Source organism: Galeopterus variegatus, unplaced genomic scaffold, assembly GCF_000696425.1.
Source record: "Galeopterus variegatus unplaced genomic scaffold, G_variegatus-3.0.2 Scaffold3108, whole genome shotgun sequence".
Lineage (NCBI taxonomy): Eukaryota > Metazoa > Chordata > Mammalia > Dermoptera > Cynocephalidae > Galeopterus > Galeopterus variegatus.
The window spans coordinates 220781-226834 of record NW_007729219.1 but is presented as its reverse complement, the minus strand read 5'-3'; positions in this window follow the sequence as shown (position 1 = coordinate 226834).

Below are 6054 nucleotides of genomic sequence, written 5' to 3'. Positions count from 1 at the left end.
TGTTACCGCTCATCTTAACTACCACAATGGCCACTAATTGGTTTCTCAGCATCCACTCTGACTCCCCTCCAATCCATCCTCATGTGTAGACATCACACATACACACACACATACACACACACACACAATTTTAAAATCTTTTATTGCCTCCCATGGTTATTAACTTAAACACTAAAATCCTTGCTGTGGCCTGCAAATTCCTTCCTGGTCTGGCTCCTGCCTGCCTTTCCAGTTTCCTCTTATACCCCTGTCCCTCACTGTCTTGGCTCCAGTCACATTGGCATCTTTTTCAGTCACTTGATTGAAACACACTGTGCAATCTCCCACCTTAAGGAGTTTGCACACACTGTTTCTTCTAATTCCACTTTTAGCTGTGATATTTCTCTGATCCAAGCTCACATTTCTTTTCCTCGGGGAACACTTCCCTAAGTCACTTTTCCACTCCACCCTTCCTCCACCCTTTTATGTAGGTCATGTACATGTGATAAGACTCCCTTGTTATACTCTCTCATAGAACTATGCCCTTAAACCTCAGGGCATTCGTCGAGTTTAAAATTATACACTCATGAATGTGACCTGATTGTTTCTGCTATGGTTTGAATGTGCCCCCCAAAACGCATGTGTTGGAAACTCAATCCCCAATGCAACAGTGTTGGAAGGTGGGGGCTAATGTTTAGGTCAGGAGGGCTCCACCCTCATGAATGGGTTAATGCCAATTATAAAAGTGCTTGAGGCTGTGAGTTTTCTCTCTTGCTCTCTCTTGGCCTCTCTTTGCCCTTTTGCCATGGGATGATGCAGCAAGAAGGCCCTCACAAGATACCAACTCCTCGGTCTTGAACTTCTCAGGCTGAAAAACTGTGAGCCATTAAGTTTCTGTCCATTATAAATTATCCAGTCTGTGATGTTCTGTTACAGCAGCACATCTGTAACAGACTAAGACAGTCTCCCTCACGGCACTGTAAGCTCCATGAGAGCAGGAACCATGGCTCACTTTGTATTCCTAGCACTTTGCACAGTGCCTGCCACATAGCAGGTGAACAAGCAAGTGACTAGAAGTGAGTATGAAAGAACGACCCTGAGAAGCACGTCCCAGACACTGCCATGTTAGCCTTGGGAAACCGAGCCAGATGTGGAGGCAAAGTGTCCTGCCAATGATCATGCTGCTAGTAAGTAGCAAAGCCAGGACTCAAACCCTGTTCTTTGGATGCCAGATCATATCAAACATCTTTGTCACTATTCAGGTTATTACTTTTCCTGACAGACTGGTGGTATATGACTAATATTAGAGAAATAGAAACACTGAAAGGGCTTGTGCTCTCTGAAAAATAGGAGTTCTAGGCTTGGGCACTGAATTTGTATCAATACACTCAACATAAAAGGATTTCCTTCTAAGAGACAGTAATGCAGGCTCAAAAGGATTCTTTCACTCGAAAGTAATGTCTCCTTTCCTGACTTAAAAATAGCCCTCTCCTTGGCAGGTCGGGGTCTGTTTTCTCTGTAGTCTCTTGCTTCATTTCCCTCAAAGCTTTTCTGAGCAGCTTTTCCTACACTGACTTTGAAAAGAACTTTGAGCTTCTAGGAGGCAGGAGCACAGTGAGAAATGGGTGCTTGGTCTTGGGACCAGCACAGGCTACCAGGAGAGCTGTGTGGGTAGAAGAGACGTTGGGCTACCTCAGGCAGTTTGGTCAACTCTGCTGAGCCCTTTCTGAGTGGGGAATGACATAAAAGTCACACTGTCCATGCATCCAGAAGGCAATGGAATTATTTCCCTGTCACTATCTCCTAAAAATGGGAAGCGATGGAACTTATTTGTAGAAACAGTAGATTATCTGGTGGTTTACAAGTGTGGTAGAGATAGAAGGAATAATGACACCAGCATTCCCACGCTGGCTGCACCACTAACTCTCTAAGGGGCATCGGTCAAACCTGTTCTGCTCTTGGTGTGTTAATTTCCTCGAAGGTAAAATGAGGGAGTTGGGATAGGACAGACTCTAGGACCCCACTTCTGTGATTTTAACACCTAAAATCTGCTCTCATGCAGTAGGTTAGACATATCATTTTATTAGGATTCGAAAAAAGGTGTTGATGTCAAAATTAATCATTGCATTATTAAGAACTGAATTATTTCTATTGCTTTTGGGTGAGTTGGAAACTTCCTAAAATTATCAAAGATCTTGATTTTTTTACATTCACAGAAAATGGAAAAATATGAAATTTATTTACCAAGCCCCATTTAGATAATTCTTCCAACTTTCTTCCCATGGTGGTGAAATGTAGGGGTATTTATCCAGTACGTATCTGTTTCTCTGGTAACTTTTTCTTGTCTGTAGCCTCTGGTGAAGAGGTATGTATTAGTTTACTACTGCTGCTATAAAAAAATTACCCCAAAACTGTGTGGCTTAAAACAACATAAATTTATAATTTTACAGTTCTGGAGGTCAGAAGTCAAGGTGTTGGCAAGACTGCATTCCTTCTCGGAGCTCTAGAATAAAATCTGTTTCCTTGCTTTTTTCAGCTTCTAGAGTTTACCTGTATTCCTTGGCTCATGGCCCTTCTTTCCAACTTCAAAGCACAAACTCTGCTTCCATGTCACATCTCCTACTCTCTAACTTTGATATTCTCACCTCTCTCTTATAAGGACCCTTGTGATTACATTGGGCCCACCTGGATAATCCAAAATAATTCCTGCATCTCAAGATCTGTTATGGGATGAAATTGTGTCCCCCAAAATTCACATTTTGAGGTCCCAACTCTTAGTACCTCAGAATGTGACCTTATTTGGAAATAGGGTCATTGCAGATGTAATTAGTTAAATTAGGTCATACTGGAGTACAGTGGGCCCCAATTCAAAATGACTGATATCCTTATAAAAGGAGGAAATATTAACACAGATATACACACAGACATACACATACAAATACAATATGAACACAAAAGCAGAGATTGGTGTGATCCAAGGAATTCCAAAGATTGCCAGCAAATTACAGAAACTTGAAGAGAGACATCAAGCAGAGTCTCCTTCACAGCCCTTAGAAGGAACCAACTCTGCCAACACCATGATCTCAGACTTCTAGCCTCCAGAAGCCACCTACTTTGTGGTCCTTTGTTACAGTAGCCCTGAGAAACTAATACCAGATCCTTAACTTAATCACACCTACAAAGTCCCTTTTGCCATGTAAGGTAGTATATTCATAGATTCCAGGGATTAAGGCATGGACATCTTCAGGGGAGGCTGCTATTCAACCTACCACGGTATGGTAGGCGGCCATTTCATATCATGTGACCTTGACCATGGTTGATTGGACCAAGGGTTGAGATCGGACCCAGGAGAGAGCCAATCCATTGGCTTGTCAGTGACTAATCAGATTGGCTCCATGAGAACTGAGCCAAGGAACACAGAGACTGCATGTGGTGGATGTGGGTCATGTGGAATCAGCACTAGACCTGGCATCATGGCAAGACCCACATGAGCAGAGGAGGCCAAGCAGAGAAATGGAGCAGAGGGCAGAAAGGAATAGCAATGAGGGGCCCCGAGCTCCAGCTGGGGTGAGGCACAGAGAGCCCCATCAAAGTGTTTACTAGCACATCAGCTCACCTTAGACCCCACATTTGCACCTCACCCACCCCTTGTCTCAAAGCCAGCAAGAGGCAAAAATTCATTCTATCTAATCAGATGAGCCCCAGCTCCCATACTACACCATCTAACACTGATTTAACCACTGGTTCTCCTCGGTGGCTGTGTTGGGTTGAATTGTGGCCCCAAAAGATATGTCTACCAAGAACCCATGAATGTGACCACATTTGGAATAAGAGTCTTTGCACATGTAATGAACTAAGGATCTCAAGCTGAGATCATCCTAGATTAGGGTGGGGCCCTAAATCAAATGACAGGTTTCCTTATAACGGATAGAAAAGAAAAAGACAGAGACACAGGGAATAAGGCCATGTAAAGACAGAGGCAGGGATTAGAGTTATGTTGCCACAAGCCAAGGAACACCTGGGGCCACCAGAAGGTGGAAGAGGCAAGAAAGGACTCATCACTAGTGTCCTTGGGAAGAGCATGGTCCTGCCAACCCTTAATTTCAGACTTCTGGCCTTCAGTACTGTGAGAGATTAATTTTCTGTTCTTTTAAGAAACCAAGTTCAGGATAATTTGTTATAGTAGTCCCAGGAAATTGATACAGTAGATAACATGGGTTTCAAAAGCACCAGAAATTAAAGTTAGGGGAAAAGCAAAAATACAGAAAACAAAGAATCAGCTTCCAGGTGGGCAAACAATAACACAAATACTAATACCGATCAGCCAGGCCCTGCTGCTTCCAGGAACCTGGACCAGGAAACACTTCACCTGTGGATTTTAAGCATCCAGTCTTTGGATTCCATTTGCCACATTTCTGTAAAATGCTCTGGTAGACTACAAGCTACTTTACTTTAGGACTATGTCTTACTTCACTTTGCGTCCCTAAAAGAGAACTGCCTTACAAATGAAGTTGGGGCTCAGTATATTGCCCATACTGTCACCAAAGTAATATGAGGGAACTTCAAAAAGTCTGTGGAAAAATGGAATTAAAGGATTATATGAATCTTCCCACGAGCTTTTTGAAGACCTCTCATGTTTCTGAACACAAACCTCATCATGGCACTTCTTGACACAAAACCCTACAGCGGCCCCACACCTCTCTTGGGAAGGAGGGAGTACATGAGTGTACGGACTCTCCACCCAACCTGCAACATCGCTAAAAGAAAGACTCACTTGGGGAACTTGTTACCCAAAAGATATACCCCCAAAATACTGTCATACTCTCTGACTGAGAATCTCCAGAGGTGAGTCCTGGGGATCTGGTTTTGCTTGTTGTTTCATTGTTCATTTTCTTGACAGATCCCCCCACTTCGACATGATCTCTCATCAAGAAAAACCGGTTACTGCTGCCCTAGAGAAATAAGGGTAAGGATGCTGATTGCGACGTTGTTTTTGATGGCATAAAACTGGAAACCACCAACATGTCCATCAATAGAGGAACAGATAAATAAAATGTGTTCTTCACAAAATGGGATTTTATGCAACAGTTAAAATAAATGAACTGGATCTATTAACATGGATAGATCTCAGAAACAAAGTTGAGGAGGTAAGCAAGATGCAGAATAATGTATTGTAAAGCATAATGCTTATGTGTGTGAAATGTGCTTTAAATAATCTGAAAGGATAAATGCCAAATGAACGATAATTGCCTCAGGGAAGAGGTGTAAAGAAAGGAATTAGACTAGATGTGTTGGTTAAGGGAGATTTAAGTGTAACTGTAGTGTTTGATTTCTCTTTTAAAAGGTTAGAAAAAACATGGTAAAATGCTAACAGTTTTTTTAAATTCTGAGCAGTAGAAATACAGGTATAGGTGTCTACTAAATTATTCTTTATACTTTCTTGTAAACAGTTATTGGTGTCTACTAAATTATTCTTTATACCTTCTTGTATTTTTTTCAACTCTCAAAATTAAAAACAAACTATGAGCTCCTGAGCATGACATACAAACTCTCCGGTATCTGACGCTTGCCCTGAATCTTCTCCATCTCCTGCATATACTGTCATAAGAAAACACTTCCTCCTCCCCCTACAGTGGTGTATCCAGCCTCCATGACTTCACACCTAGGTTCCCTTGGTCTATCCTGACTCCTAAGATGTCCACATCTGCGGGCGATGCTCTTACTCACCCTTCAGTGCCCAGTTCCACTGCCGCCTTCCTTGCAAAGAGCTCAGGGCCCAGTGCTCCCTTTTACACTCTTTAGCACAGTCTTATTCTCCAGATGTCCAGTATCCAGCCTAGTGCATGGTACAAAATCTGTACTCTGTTAAATCCTTTGAGTGAATGAAGGAATGAAACACAGCATACAGCTGATTCTCTATAAGCAAGACTCATAGATACATGTGAAATGCCAATTAAATAAAACAAAGCTATTTCAGGGACATGAACGCCACTGTTCTTTAGCAATTTATGCAACACATGAGAAAAAGGAAAGAGAAGGCTGAGGTAGCCATCTTCAAACTTGTGAAAGGGTTTT